This window comes from Sminthopsis crassicaudata, chromosome 2, assembly GCF_048593235.1.
Source record: "Sminthopsis crassicaudata isolate SCR6 chromosome 2, ASM4859323v1, whole genome shotgun sequence".
NCBI lineage: Eukaryota > Metazoa > Chordata > Mammalia > Dasyuromorphia > Dasyuridae > Sminthopsis > Sminthopsis crassicaudata.
In genome coordinates, this window is record NC_133618.1 from 84,649,230 (window position 1) to 84,666,106 (window position 16,877).

The 16,877-nt window shown below is 40.0% G+C and overlaps 1 long non-coding RNA gene across 1 annotated transcript in view; it reads left to right on the top strand.

The window, feature by feature from the left end:
* Positions 1-4,654: 4,654 nt before the first annotated feature.
* The window catches only part of LOC141553232 (uncharacterized), a 32,870-nt gene continuing 20,647 nt past the window's right edge, over positions 4,655-16,877 (top strand). Inside the window, exon 1 of the long non-coding RNA XR_012485333.1 lies at positions 4,655-5,056. This is a non-coding gene — a long non-coding RNA (uncharacterized LOC141553232). The remainder of the gene's footprint in view (positions 5,057-16,877) is intronic.

The window sequence follows — 16,877 nt, forward strand, 5'->3', positions numbered from 1 at the left end:
TTCCCCCCCTTCCCTCCCACAATGGCTCACAACCTATGGTAGGAATATATTTCTTTGTGTACAAGGTGCACAGTGCAGTTTTAAAATTTAAAATTGAACTAAGACTTTTGGGATACTGTATATGAAGGATCTTTCTTGTCACTTTCTTTGAAAGAACTCCAAGGTTGGAGCTTGGTGTGATTACCAGCTCTGCTACTTTCTACTTGTGTGATCTTATAAAAATAGCTTACCTTTTTCCTCCTTTATAAAGTAAAGGGTGGCTTCCAGCTTTCCTGGTTCTATGTCTTTTGCTTTGAATGACCATATTTTCTGGTTGTTCTGCTAAATGTAAATACATGGGTGAGTTTTATGAATGATGGCAAATGAATAGGTTGTTGTTATTGTTCAGTCATTTCAATCATGACCTACTCTTTGTGACCTCATTTGGGGTTTTCTTGGCAAAGATACTGGAATGCTTTGTCATTTCCTTCTGCAGTTTATTTTACAGATGAGGAAACTGAGGCAAACTGGATTAAGTGACTTGCCTGGGGTCTCATAGCTAGTCAGTGTCTGAGGTCACATTTGAATTCAGATCCTTCTGATTCCAGGACCTAACCACTGTACCACCTGTTTCTAGATGTGTGTGTGTGTGTGTGTGTGTGAGAGAGAGAGAGAGAGAGAGACAGAGAGACAGACAGACAGACAGACAGACAGATAGAGACAGAGAAAGAGAGAGAGAAACAGAGAGATAGATACAAAGACAGAGAGAAAGAATCAAAGACAGACAGACAGAGAGACAAAGAGAGACACAGGAAGAGAGCAAGAAACACAGAGATAGAAAGAGACAAAGACAGAAAGAAAGAGAGAATCAGAGATAGAGAGCAAAGAAACAGAGAGAGACAGAGACAGAGACAAACAGACACAAATAGACAGAGACAAAGACATACACACATACACACACACACAGATACAGAGAGAGAGAGACAGAGAGAGAGAGATACAGAGAGAGAGAGATACAGAGAGAGAGATACACAGAGAGAGAGAGAGATACAGAGAGAGAGAGAGAGAGAGAGAGAGAGAGAGAGAGAGAGAGAGAGAGAGAGAGAGAGAGAGAGAGAGAGAGAGAGAGAGAGAGAGAGAGAGAGAGAGAGAGAGAGAGAGAGAGAGAGAGAAAGTGCCTGGCTGCAGCATATTTATAAATCCCTGTTCTGTGCTATACAGTACTAGTCCTAGAATCATAACTCTTCCCCACTTTTCTGAATCATAATCCATTCCCTGACTACAAAGCAACATCCCTTAGGTCTGGCCAAGAGTCTCTAAGTAAAGGGGAGTAAAGGCTAAGTTTAAAAAAAAATAGTGCAAGGCAGGTTAAGCTTAAAAAAACACATTTCATAGCAGGATTTTTGTTTTGTTTCTTAAATGCAAAGACTTAACCTTCACTAGAAAAGGACTGGAGTATTTTTTTTTTCAGTGAAAGGAGACCATTGTGATCCAAGCTTTGAAAAATATATAACATCCTTGTCCTTTTCTGCCAGGCTAAGTTACTTCATCTGTTTCTCATTAGGTAGAATTTTCTTTCTTGATGCATTTCCCTCCTCTCATTGTTAAGTGTTGGGAAGCCGTGTGGTGTATTGGCATGGGCTTCGGGCTAGGAATCAGGACACCTGGGGTTGAACCTAAGCTTTGCTGCTGACTAGCTATGTGACCGAACCTAAGGGACGTCAGTGGGATTGGATTAATCCTATATAGCAAAGGTTAACTCTTTAGATTTGGGGACTGCCTTTCTGAGAGGTAACCTACGTGCAGAAACTATTATGGGCCCTCAGTAAATACCAATGAATGACTGACTGACTAAATGAATGAATGATGGCATCCATCTGACCTTAGAAGATAAAGTCTCCCACAGGCTACAGCCAGAGCTTTGCCTTTGAAGATGTTTCCCTGAGCCATAGACAGATTCCAGATGACCAGCCATAGGTCATGGAGGTTAATCACAGAATTTAGAGATGCGGGGCCTTTAAAATCATAAAACCCAAATGTGTCATCTTTCAGAGGAACCCCAGAAATGTAACCCTGGTATAAAATAACCCTGCTATAAAGAGTTAAGCCAGAATTGGAACCCGGGCCTTTGGATCCCAGATCCAAAGCTTGTCTACATCTGGGCTTCCTGATCTTTTCTGGGTTGTGGACCTTTTTGTTAATCTAATGAACCCTATGGATTCCTTCCAAGGATAGTTTTCAAATTGAAGGAAATGCTAAATTTCAATTAGAGATTAGTGAAAATAAAGATGTATTTTTTTCCTGTCCAAGTTCACAGACTCAAAGAAACCCTGTTTATAGCAATAGAAGGGGGAGATGACGACAGAACCATTGAAATCCTTTCTTCCTGTCTCTACTCCCCCAAACCTGCTCCCAAGTGCTTCGGCAAATGGCAACATCCAAATCGGCTTTTTGCTCCCGTTTGTTTTCCTGTCATGTTTCCAGGCAGTGATCCTGGGTGGGGAAACCATTTTGGCCTGAATCTGTCCTGACTAGAAATTGGGGTTTGGGAAAGTCAGAGGACAAAGTCCCAGCTGCAAGGAATATTTGTCTTTGTGAGACTTGTCTAGATCTGTGCCGTTTATAAGGTTCCCCACAGGTCCTATTGTAAATAAGAAAGTACAAACATGGGCCTCTTTTCTCAGAAAATTAAAACCATCCATTGCTTTTCCTGGATCTGAACACTACAGGGACCTGTATTTATCTAGCATTTATTACCTTGACTACACAAAGACTTCAGGTTGTGACCTGAGCTTCCTTCAGCAAGAGTTGTGGCTTGGGGCACCCCCCGGGCTGTGGTAAACCCACTTGTTAGGTCCAGAAGAAGTTCTAAAGGTCAAATCTCTTGGGATGGCTTCACCCTCACAAGACCCAGGCTTTCTCCTTTAAGGCAGATTGGGATAAACTGGAAAAAGTGCTGAATTTAGAATTAGGCGGTTCAAATCTCAGCTCTGCAATGTAATATTGGTGTGACCCTGGTCAAGTCTCAAACTTCCTAAAAAAAGAGGTGGTAGGACTCAGTCACATCTTACATTGATTCCAACTCTAAATTAATTGTCCTTCAATTATCCAGTCCTACCTGGATTCCTGCAGAAAAGCAGGATTAGATACAGAGATGCAGATTAACAGAGTTTTAGAAACAGAAAGACACAGAGAGAAAGACAGTTTGCTGTATTGGAGAGAACACTGGAACTTGAAGGAAATCAAAAGACTAAAGATTTGAGTTCTGCCTCAGTTTTACTTGCTACATGACTTCCACTTTCTTCATCTGTGAAATGGGTATAATAATATTTGTATTACCTATCTCAGAGGTGTGTTGTGAGGTAATTATTACATAAAACTGACTATAGTTACATAGAAAGAATACAGAGATCCTGACAGGATCTTGAAAAGAGATACAGAAGCCCAAAGAGACCATGGAATTCAACCCAAATCTTACTTCTATCAAGAAATCTTTCCAGATTTACCCCAATCTAACTACTTTTATCTATTGTTGATACTTTGTTGCCCTGCCTCTCTCATCTGCTCTTTTCCAGTGCCATTCTTTTTTTTTTTTTTTTTTTTTCTTTTTTGAGATAATTGGGATTAACTGACTTGTCCAGAGTCACATAGTTAAGTGAAGTTGGACTTGGAAATCAGATCCTCCTGTCTCCAGGCTAGTACTCTATTACTGCATCGTCTAGCTGCCCCTCTACTGCTGCTCTGTAGGCACTGCTCCTATTTTATAGAACAACTGGAGTCACCCCCTATTCCCACTCTCTATTCAACTTTACAGCGTTCTCTGGATAGTCAGCAGTGCAATGTATTGGGAAAGATTTGCAAAATCACTTTTTATATGTTAATCCATTTTGATGCTCATAATAGCCCCTTTTGAGGGAGATACATTATCATGTCTATTTTACAGATAAGAAAACTGAGGCTGATCTATTCAGTGACTTACCCAGGATCACACAGTTTGTTAGCATCTAAGGCAGATGTCAAACTCTAGTCTTCCTGTCTTTGAGTCCATGGTGCTATTCATTATGCCAACTAGCTGCCTACAGTGAATTGTCTTGTTTTGGGTTATACAAGTAGTAAGAAGCAGAGTGAAGACGGGATTGGGGTTCTTTGCTCTACCTCTTGTGGCTTCCCGTCAGCACGGTGCTGAGTACTTTGTGCTTCCTGGGGAGATTTCACCCCAGGCCTGGTAAAGAGTCCATGAAAAATAGCATGCTCTCTTTGGCAGTTTAAAGTCTCTGAACCTTTTCCAGAATTCTGTTTTTTTTTTTTAAAGCATAAAATATATTTGAAAGAGACAACAATCATAATGAAATACCAGTTATCAAAATATTAATAGAAACAAGGTCAGGGACCCCTAGATAAAGAATTCTTGCCTAGGTACAGGTGGCTAGTGGAGAACAAGGACTGGATTGCAGGATGTTTCTGGGATGGTTGAGAGAGCAAGGGGAATGATATGATCTTCCATGTGTTTACAGACAGATGAAGTCCCAACAAAGGCATTTCCTGGAGCTCCCCAGTGGCCCCAGGGATCAGCAGGGGGATCTTTTGGGCTGGGGGAAGGGTGGAGGGTGGAGGGGATGTGAGGCTTCAGTGCAACTGGTTGCCATGGTAACAGAATCAGCAAAGCAACAAACTCTGACAAGTCTTGGCTGAGATAGGAGTGGGAGGAGAGGACCAGGAAATAACAGAGAACCTTCTCTAACTGGCTTGTATTCCCATTTTATGGTGGGGGGTAATTGTAAGGCTAAGATTTCTGTATGAGTCACGGATGGCTTAAAGCATTCACCATTCATTCAACCAACTGCTTGCAAGGCACTGTGATGAACTCTAAGGAGGTGTACAAAGTAGATACTCTTCCTGCCCTCCAAAGGGTTATAATCCAGTAAGAGGATAAGGCTATAATACAAAGCAGAAACTTAGGGTGTGCCTTTAAAGAATCAATAAAAAAGCACAAGGTGGGGGGGGGGTTGGCGGTTCACACACAGAAGCAAAGACCCTGTTTTGTTACAGGGAATTAGGGGAAGACTTCCTGGAAGAGGTAATTTTTGAGCTAGACTTTGAAGGATGTCTGGGATTTCAACAGATGGAGAGGGGGCACATTCCAGATTAAGGCAACGAAAAAAAGCAAAGGCATGGAAATTGGAAAAAACTAGCCATATTCAGATTAGGAAGAGAAGTCTAGCTTGCTTTAATAACAATTTACATATAAAAAAAAAGTAGTGGGATATAAGGTTGAAAAGGCAGTTTGGGGCCAGACCAGAGGGCCTTGAATGCTAGGTTAAAGTGTTTGGATTTAATTTCTAAATAATTTCTAAATGGAAGGTTCTTGACTAGTCATGTGATCAGATCTGTATATTAGAAAGATTATTATGACAATAAAGCGTAAATGAGAGAGGAATAATGGATGTGGGGACAGCATCTAGGAAGCAATCATCATCTGGTTAAGAGGTGACAAGGATTTGAATTGTAGGAGCAGTAGGAGAAAGAAAGGTTGAAGGAGAAATCTCATCTTTTGTGTCACTCTTTCCTTAGCACTCACAGACTGTCTTTCTCCTCAGTGGAATGAAAACATTTTCAAGACAGGAATTTGCATTTGTATCACTAGCTTCTAGCACAGGGTTTGGCATAAACAGGTGCTTAATAAATACTTATTAATTAAGTGATTAAGCCCATTTTTGTTTCCAATTTAATCTTGGCTTGGTTTTCTTATATCACTTTGGAAACCATAAGCAGACCAGGATTCTTAATCTGGGCACCACAGGCCGGTGGATAGCTCTGGGGGATGTGTGTGTCTATGAATTTTAAAAATTATTATATTTCAACATGATAATATTGAATATTATATAATCAATATAATAATATTCCTCTCCATCTTTCTTTTTTATAACTAAGATTTTAAAAAAATTATCAACAACTTTTTTTTTTGGTCATTCTTAATCTATCAACATAACAATAAATGATATGTAGTATTTGTAATTTTCTTATCCTGAAACATCCCTCTATCCTTTTGGCCCCTTTCTCCCACTAGTAAGGTCTTCCTGGGATCTCCATTTTGAGGGAGGGCTTCTGTTTCTTAGGACTTCCATGCTATGACCTATTCAAGTGAGTACTTTTCTTACTCTCTCTCTTTCCCTTTTCAGGTCCTTTTCCAATGTTTTCTTCTTCCAGGAGAAATGAGCTCTTCCTACCCTCAAGGGTGGGGACTTCCTTTTTGTTTGTTACTTAGCGTTGTGTCAGACACATAGTAAGCATAGTAGCTAAGTAGCACCATGGATAGATTGTTGGGTCTGAAGTTAGAAAAAACTTGAGTTCCAATATGGTCTCAAACACTCACTAGTTCTGTGATCCTGGGAAACAATTTGTCTGCCTTAGTTTCTTTGTCTGTAAAATGGGGGTGATAATAGTACCTACCTCCCAAGATTATTGTGAAGATCAAATATAATAATATTTGTAAAGTGTTTAGCATAGTTCCTGAAACAGAGTAGGTAATTAATAGATACTTATTTCCTCCCTTGTTAACTTGATTAGGTAATTCCTTTGTCTATGTATTTTGTTTTATGCTTTAAAAAATTATTCCAAATTCCTCTATCAGCTATATTAATATTGTTTTAGACTATTTAAAATAACTAGACAGTATAAGGTAGGAATATTACTGTGGTATAGAAAATGATGAGTTGGTAGATTTAGAAAAATATGGAAAGACAGATCTATGAAGGAAGATATCCATTTTCAGAGAAACAGAACAAACAAGCCTATAATGTGGTCTTACACAGATGTATGTGAATGTAAATGGGTATCTATCTATCTATATATGATTATAGTTATCTATATATATATACATATGTATATGTATGTATGTGTGCTTGTATAAATCTATTGGTGCTTAATTGTAGCCTTCTTGGGGGCACAGAGGAAAGGGGAGGAAGAATAAAATAAAAAGTACATAGCAGAGAACAAAAACAAACCTACAAGGAACCAAAGAAAAGATGGGCAGCATAAATGCAATGTGTAATGTTTATTATCTAGGCTTTCTTGAAATGGACATTTCTTGATTTTTACTTTAAATCCTCTCTTATGTTCTGCTGTGCACATGGCAAATTTTTTTTCTATTTTGCATTTAAGTTTTAAATAAAAGGAAAAAAATTTAAAGTATCCATGGGCTTCATCAGATTATTGCCAAAGGAGGTCTCTGATGCAAAAACAAGTTAAGATTTCCTCATTTAGATTTAATTTCAATAGCTTTGGACTCAAGGGCCTTTGTTGTGTCAGAGAAAGACTGTTGGACTTTGAACTGTGTCATGTTAGACTGATTTGGGTCTGTTCAATTGATCCCTAAAGGAAGAGGTAGAGTCTCAACTTGGGTTGTATCTAAGTATCATCATAGATATAATGAGATAAGAAGATTCAGTGGATAGAGAGCTGGTCTTGAATCTAGAAGGTCCTGGGTTCAAATTTCACCTTTGATACCTCCTGACTGTGTGACTGGAAAAATTATATATCTTGCCCAGGGTTATACAAGTAATAAGTGTATGGGGCTTGGATTTGAACTCTAAGTGACTCTCTAAGATGCAGAGAAGGTGCTGACCTGTTTCCGTTGTGGGAGTTTCCTCTCCTGGGAATTCCCCATAAGAGTGATTCTATCTTAGGCTTATCCTTTAGTGAATTGGGTCCTAAGTAAACATTGGGTACCAGGTATAGCCATAATAACATGGTGTGTGTGGGGGTGAGAGGGAAAAGGAAAAGGACAAGGGGCAAAACAGCTCTGACAAAATAATTATTCCATTCAGGAAGGTTCTTCCTTCCCACAACAAATGATATTGTTCTTTATCTATTGACTGTGGGGAAGATACACAGTTTAGGAAAGATGGTATCTCCTTGTCCTTATGAAGTTTAGCACTTAAGAGGGAAATTAGACATCTGGAGGATTATCATACATATTACTTGATGAGGGAAAAATACAAACTCCTCTGTTAGGCATACAAACGTCTGTTACAATCTGTTTCCAGCCTTCTTATACCTTGCTTCCTCTATTTCCCACTCTTTGCCCCTTCTCCAACACACTTTCTTACCCTTCCCAGGGAGGAAGGTGACACAGGAGGGACTGCTGGGTCAAAAGTCAAGAGGAGCTCCATACACTTACTAGTTGTGTAACCCTGAAGAAATCTCTTGACCTTTATCTGCTTCAGTTTCCTTAACTGTAAATTTGGGATAATAATAGCACCTACCTTTAAAGGGCTGTTGTGAGCATCAAATGAAGTATTTGTAAAGTGCTGAGGAAAGTGTCTAGTACATAGTAGGCACTTAATAAATGCTTATTTCCTCCATTCTTTTCCTCTATACTCCAGTCAGACCATCCTACATCCTGTTCTCCCTTTAGAATATTTTTTGTCCTTTCTGTTTCCTTTGTGTAAGCTGTTTCCTGGGAGGAGAGGACACAATTTACTTGCTTCCTAGCATTGTACTGGATTCAGTTAGTTATTAGACTGCTAGGTTCTTAAGACAAAGGAGGAGAGCTCCTTCCTGGGGGCTGGGGTGAACTCAGGACACACTCTCCAGTGGTTGAAATCCTCTGGAATACTGGGAAGCTTAGTGCTTTAGAAAGTCAGCAAGTTACTTGGTCAGTCCTTAGGGAGTCAGCCTAAAAGTTAATCTGCCCAGTAGTTGAGCCCATTAGTTGACAGGGCACAAACTACTGAGAAAGGGTCCTTGTGGCTTGGAGCAGTAATTTACATGGGGTGGGTAAGAGCTGCTCTCGCTTTAATGCTGTCTTTGTTTTTAGAGGATTTTTCCTCTTCTTTCAGACCTCCTTTCCCCACACTCATTGAGAAGGCCTAGAAATGTCTATACTAAAGTTGAACTCTGAAACTATGACCCTGCTCCACAATGGACAGAAATGAAAGCAATGTCCTCAAGATAGTGTAGTGAGAGCCTCTGGATTCACTCTTCCAGAGTGGAGCTGGCTACCATCCCTAAGGTCCTAGGGATGTGGAAGATTCCTCTCTAACACTAATAGCTCTATTCTATCCAAACACACCATTCCCATGCCATGCTTTCTCCCACTATAACTTAACAGTGATTAATGCCCAGTTCCATTTAACCAGTCATCATCAATTATCCTTTACAAAGGGACATACAACAAAAAATATATCAAAAACAATTACTCCCATCACCTGGGGTGAGGGGGATGAGGAACACCCTCCTCTCTGCTACTTTCAGTCCATGGAGAGAGTGGGATCAATCTTAGCACAATTCCTCCATAGCAATTCCTCCACCAATTTCACTTCCAAAAATGGCATGGCTGATAAATGGATGTATGACTGGCCGTCTGTCTAGATAGATGGAAGAGCCCTTTTCTTTGCTATTCCTTAATTGGGTTGGGCAGATTGCTTGGCTTCTCACTGTCTGGCTTATAGCAGATTTTGACATGAATTCCAGCTCCTGGCCTTGAAAATCCTCCTGACCTTTTAAAGCTCACAATATCCATCTTCAGTACTCTTAATATAAAAATAGGAAAGAATAGACACCAAAGTAGTAGCAAGTCTATGTTCCTTGAGCTTTGTGGTGAGAGAGGGCCCAAGATCCTTCCCCTCTCCAGAGATCCATATAGGCTAATCCTCCTTTTCCAGTGATAGCAAGACTAGGAAAAGACAGATTTGCTCTGGCTGGCTAGTGACTTTTGAATTCTCCCAATTCTACAATTACTCAAAAAGCTTTCTCTTCAACATGAGATTTAGCAGATCAGAACCAGATATCGAATGTCTGCACATGCTCCAAAGAACATGTCTAAATCGTATCAGCCAAACACACTGGGCATGCTATAGGGAGCAGGATCATTGGCCAGACCTCTCCTGATAACAGTAATAGCCTCAGCTAGGGAATGCAGAGCAGAAGGTCCTGATGACTTAGGAGAAGTTACGTGAGGGGATCAGAAAAGGTTCCATTTTCAAATATCCTTCCCTGTGGTTCTGGAATCTTGAAGGATTTTTTTTCTCTGTTCCTTGTTAAAATGTAAACCTTCTGGAAGATTAGAACAGATGAATTTAAATTCTTGACCTAAAAAAAAATTCAAGGACTAAACATAAGGGACTTAGGAGAGGATAATTTGTTATAATAGCTCAGAGATGAGTGTTAATAACAATATAGAATCTAGTAGATTCCTGTTTTAATTATTCTTTCCAACCTCCTTTTTTTCTAAAAGAGGTATTAGTGACTGGGGTCAAAGCCTAATCTCTTTGATTAGTTATTACTAACAACTAATTATTAGTTATTAATAGTAATAGTTATTAGTTATTATTCATTATCTCTTTGGTGTCATAGGATGGCATTACTGTAACTAGGTTTTGAACTCAGCAATTATATTCCTCACATGATCCCAAACGACCTGCTCCCAGAACAAAGGCTTCCTGATCAATTCTGGGCATGAAAATTCATAAGAATTCAGAGCAGAAGCCGAAAGCACTTCCTTATTCCACTCCTGGTTGCTCTGAGAAAGAATTCCCAGGAAAGAGAAGAGACAAAAAATACAGGAGAAGCAGCAGGAGGAAGAAGAGATAGAAGAGGGGGGAAAAATCAAACAAATAAGAGAAAAATCAGAAGAGAGGAAGCTTACGATGGAAGTAGGAGAAAAGGGAGGGAAAAGGAGATGTACAAATGATGAGCACTATTATTAACATACTATGTACTTAGGAGACCATAAGAACCAATAGAAGAATGAATAAATGAAAGAATGAAAGAAAAAAAATTATCAAGAGCTTGTTCTGTGCTAAGTGTGGGATGTAAACATTTAAAAAAATAGACATGGAAGCTTGGCAGGAATGGTATCTGGCTTGGAGGCAAGAAGATAAACTAGATGATCTCCTGGTCAGTTGTTCAGTTGTATTTTTTCAGTTACATCTGACTCTGCGACCTTATTTGGGGTTTTCTTGACAAAGATACAGGAGTGGTTTATCATTTCCTCCTCCAGCTCATTTTACAGATAAGGAACAGGCTTTCTCAGGATCATACAGTTAGTATCTAAAGCCAGATTTGAAGTCAGAAGATGAACCTTCCTGACTCCATACCTGACACTCTCTTGATGATAACAGGTAACATTATTTGTACCAATAGAATTTAAATAAATATATCAGAGCAAAATGTCATTTCCCACTCTAAATCCATGATCATATGACCTTATTATCTATTAGTTCTCCAGTGTGGGCTTCTTCTCACAATAAAGATGGCAACCCATGCACACCTTCTTATCCCATGAGACTTTGGCCATGTCCTCCCAAAAATCCTCTGCCAAGAAGTCCATCCAACATATTGAGGGTACTCCTCTAGACCTCTTGACATTGTGAGGATACCATCATAGCACTTGGACTGTCCACTAATTTATCTGTTCCCTTCCCACATGACTGACCAATCTTTTGGGAATATAATTTTCTGATTTTTTTTTTTTGAGCAAAAGATAGATTTATTTAGGGGGAAAAGTTATAGACAAAGTGAAGGGATATAATAGACATCAAGAATGATAAATATGAAATAGAGTTGGGAAAGCATATGGTTAAAATAGGAAAAAGCAAGTTCCTTAGGGGAACTCACAATTAACCAGGAGAGAGAAAACACTCCATGAGGTCGGAGAAAGCCATTGACTGCCAATTTAGACTGATCAAAGTTAGCTAGAGTAAGGAGAAATGGTGCCATTAGAAGGAAGGCACAATGAGGCAGAGAAAGAGTACCTCATATTGGGCTTAGTCCTGAAGAGAACTTAGCCTAATTTTTCTGATTCCATCTTGAATCTCCTTCTGTTGTGCAATGGTTATAATGGTAATGTGCTGTTCTTTCATTGTACTTTATTCATAAATGTGACCTATGTTCCTTGAAGGTCGATGTGATGTCTGGTCCCAGGGTATCCTCAGGGATGAAGGCAGGAGCAGAGTTTTGGGTAGAATGTCAAGAAATCACCTCCTTGAGGTCAGCCACACCTCCCAGAGAGCCACTCTAGAGGCTGCCTCAGTTCTCTACAGTTGATGTGTGTTTCCTGTTTTCCTTCCTGCTCTGAGCAGTTTAAGGGCTTGTGGGGAAGGCCAAGGTTTTCCTGAAAGGAAGAGCAGCTTATTTGAGTTCTCCAGCCTTCGGAATAGGTTTTCTGTGTCTTCATTAATCATCCCAATGAGAATAATACCTATCCCTAAAGGACTTAAGGCTTTTTCCAAAATACTCTCACACCCATGATCTCATTTTATTCTTTACACACTGTGGTGAGACACTGTAGGAATCATATTATTATCCTCATTCTAGAGCTGGAAGAATTGGGACTCAGAGAAATAAATTGACTTTGTCCAATCATCCGGTTAATCCTACTATGTGCTAAACACAGGGCTAAGTGCTGGCAATACAAATATGAAAAGATAGACCCTGAGCTTATTGAGTAGGCAACATATAAAAGGAAGCTGAAAAAGGGGGAGGTACCTGGCTTGGGGCATGATGGAGAGGTGCCAAGGAAAGCATCCAGGGTGAAATAAAGAGATAGCTGACCTTACCTAGCAATTAGAGAGGAGCACTTCATTCTTCCCTCCAATCAGAGAAGTGGAAGGTGAGGTCACACAACTAGATAGTAACAGGGCATAAACTGATACCTACCAGATCTTTTAATCCCCAGTTTTAATAACGATGACTAATATTTATAGCAAACCCTATACATATATTATCTCGCTTGATCCTCAAAACAACCCTGGAAAACAGGTACTTTTATTATTCTCAATTTACAGATGAGGGACCCAAGGTTGAGCAAAGTTAAGTGATTGCCCAGTATCACACAATTTGTAAGGAGTCTGAGACAGAATTTGAATTCAGTTCTTCTTGACTCCAAATCCAACACTCCATGCCCTTCCCAAATAGCAGCAGTCTAATTCTATTTTTGTTGTTGTTCAGGTATTTCATCAGGTCCGACTCTTTGTGACCTCATTTGGAGTTTTCTTGGTAAAGATACTGGAGCAATTTGCCATTTCTTTCTCCAGCTCATCTTACAGATGAGGAAACTGAGGCAGACAGGATTAAGTGACTTGCCCAGGGTCACCCAGCTAGTAAGTGTCACATGAAGAGTTGAACTCAGTCTTCTAGACTCCAGACATGTTGCTCTATCCATTGTGTCATTTAGCTGCCCTTACCATTCCATCTATTTCTTGATAACAAATGATGGGATTTCCAAAATTTCAAAGCATTTTTGCCAAGATTGGATATTGGGTACCTTGGAGAAATGAGTGCTGATACAACTGCTTTGGGGTCAGCTGGTCCAAGGACAGTACATTGTCTGTCAAGGCTCTAAATGTTTCTTCAGAATGGCTTGAACTATGGGATGTGTATGGTTTCAGGTTTTACTCATCATAATTTCCTCTCTCAGATTTTTTTTTTTTAACCGAATCCTCCCATTCCTTCAACTCTATTCCATTTAGCAGGAGACGGAAGAGAGGTCAATCCCTGCTGACTTCTTCTCTTTCCTATCTGCTGTTTGGAATCAGTGAAAGAGATTTGTTTCTTCAGCAAGCTGGGATTATAATGCTCTGGTTCTGGCTATCTCAGGGCATTTAGAGTCCTTCTGCTGGACATCTCTGGAAGTTTATAAAACAGGGTTCTGTTATTTGGCCCAGGAATTCTCTCTTCTCCTTAAATGATTTCACTTAGGCCTGGAAAGGTCAGTCTCTATGGAGCCAGAATTTTCTCCTGTTTTTGCCTTTGGACAGTGTGGCCAGAGGGCAGCCTGAACATCCAGCATAGCTACAACTTGGAACTTGGTACTTTGGCCCTAGCTTTGAGAGCCGGACAGAGAAGGTTCCCCTCAATCTTTCTGGTTAGTCACTCCCCCTCTATCCTACTACATGCACATCTCCCTAGTTTTGGGTTCTTTAGCTAGCCATGATCTGGAGTGGATTTTTCTCCTAGGACAGGAAAATGTTTATAGTTTTCTTTGGATGGTTATCTATGTGTCTGTATGCCAGGTTGTATTGAATATTGGATATCCAAGAGTGTTTGTCTTTTAGTATGTCTCTGTATGTATATATTTGCATGTAAATATTTGTGCATTTTGCATCTGGGTGATTGTCTCTATATCTGTGTCCACATACATATCCACACAAACACACACACACACACACACATACACACACACACACTTGTACATTTGCCTTTTTTGTATATTCATATAGATATGTTTGTATATTGTGTTTAAACATGCTTGCCTAAATATGTCTGTGTGCTAAAAGTCTGATTGTATCTGTATATATTTGTACATGTGGTCATTTGGAAAGGGGTAGAATTAAGATTCTCTCTCTCTCTCTCTCTCTCTCTCTCTCTCTCTCTCTCTCACATCCTCCTTTTCTCCCTCCCTCCCTCTTTCCCCCTCTCTCGCTCATTCTTCCTCTCCCTCTCTCTCCCTCCCTTCCTCTTTCCCTTCCTGTCTTCCTCTCTTTCTCTCCCTTTCTATTTTTGCTTAAATCTCTGCTCTGATTTTAGTAAACATGTTATATTGGTGTAGAATGAAGCTAGTTTGGAGATGAGTCTAGAGCCAGGGAGCCTAGGAAAAAGTGGACTCCACTATGGATTTGAAGTCCAGACTGCCTGTTCTTGGCTCCAATGGCAGAGGCCACAGAATGAATTAGTTCCAGGTTTCTCTGAGGCTTCTTTAGTTGTTCACTCATGTCTGACTCTTTGCCACCCTGGGATTATTCCATAGAGATTTTTGGCAAAGATAGTGGAGTGGTTTGCCATTTCCTTCTCTTGTGTGTGTCTCCATTTTATAGCTGAAGAACTGAGGGAAATAGGTGTTAAATGACTTACTCAAAGGTCACGAAGTAGTATCTTTGCTAGATTTAAACTCTGGTCTTCTTGACTCCAAACCTGATATTTTATTGATTGCAATCATCCCTGGATCCAGGTTTATCTGGAGTTAATTTAACCTGTTAAAGTAATTGTGGCAAAGTTAGACAGCCTTGAATTTATCTTCTCTTTTACTTTTTTTTCATTCTATTGGACCTCTGCTTCTTCTATAATGGGCTGATTTGGGATTAATATTTGTCATCTACAGATGGCAAGAAGAAATTATTCCCCAAATAAAATGTTCATGGGCTCCTCAGCCCTAGCAAAAAAAAATTGGGTAGATTAGATAGGTGTCCTTGCGGCTTTGCCAATGTATCTTTTATAATGAGACTGCCTCTTGACTTCCAGCATTTTCATTAGCTGTCTGTCCACCTCGTCTGGAACTCCCCCTCCTCAACTTTGCCCTGGGGCTTCCTTTGGTTCTCAGCTAGAACCCACCCCCACCTTCTGGAAGGTCCTATTTATCTTAGTTCTCTTCCGATCATCTCCAATCCTGGATAGCTCGTTGCATAGTTTTTTGTTTATTTCTCTCCCATCAGACAGTGAGTTCCTTAAGAGCAAGGGTTTAGGTTTTGCCTTTCATTGTGTCCCCAGTGTCCAGCACAGTGTCTATCACATAGCAGATAATTAATAAATGCTTGTTAACTGACTTCAAAAGTTTTGTCTGGAAGTGTAAGAAATAGTCTAGGAAAATGGGCCAGTACAGTGCCCATCTTATAGGTGATATTTAATAGATGTTTGTTGATGGATGGATGTTCATTTTACCTGTGTGTGAGGACATTCACCGATGTCTATATTTCTCTGTGTGGCTTTCTCCAGAGTGAGTAGAATGTTGAAAAGAGGCCTTCCTGTCTGGCTTTTTTATAAGTTTAACTCATGGAAACAATCAACATTTGGTAATGGTGATATGATGGTCATTAAGGAGTTGATGAGAAACAATGGGAAAATGAATTAGAGGTCAGTGAGAGGAAGGAAGGAGGGGAGAAATAGAATAGAAAAGATGAGCATGAGGGCTGTGAGGATGAAGAAGATAAAGGTGAGAATTAGGTTGGAGAGGAGGAGGAGGATGTCAAAGATGAAGACCTGGAGTTTTGGAAAGCCCCAACTTAAACATAACCCTAGAAATCCAACTCGGGTTTAGAAAACCAGATGTAGCGAGGAGAACTTTAATGTGGCTTCACCCATTACTTTTTTCTGGACTGTGTTCAGGCAACTATTTTAAACCGTCATGTTTTCCTCTGTGATATGTCTGTAGCTTTCAGAACTCTGGGCTGAAAAACACCAGCAATGCTTTTCCTTTGCTGTCTTCATTCTCTGCTTTACCAATTATGAGTCTGAGTCACTGCTGATGCTACAAATCATCTACTGAGCTACAGATGCCAAAATTGGTCTGGGCTCTGCTTTGGAGGTGATGCTCTAGGGCCTTTTGGGCCTTTTCGTACAGTCAGGAGACCCAGTGGGCTGGGCTGGAGTGGGGGCAGTGAGAATTGGGACTTCAGCAGTACGGTATCTGTGCTTTATCAACTTGCTGTGAAATGAAACGAGATGATCTAGTCTGGGATAAATCTCTACTTGTTACTTGTACTTAGGATGCTCTATGGATCTATCACTGTACTGTGGCTTCTCCATCTTCTTCTTCATTAAGTCAGACATTTAAAGACATAAATGACCTGGTCCAACTGCCTCGTTTTATGGATGAGGAAATTAAGATTGAGAAGGGTTTAGTGACCTGCCCAGAGTCACATAATCAATATGTGTCAATGGTAAAATTTGAACCTAAAACCTCTCAAATTTACAACCTATCATTTCTATTTTGCAGATGAGGAAACTAAGTCTTGGTGAGATAAAATGTCTCATTCTAGTTAGTAGGGTAGAAGTAGGACTTTGATTTAAGTCTACTGAATTCCAGACCTGTGTATTTTCCCTGAAGTTGGGGTTGTTCCCATGCCATGTTGTGTCACAGGACACATTATGTGTGTCCTGTTGTGTCCCAGTGAGCATCACGT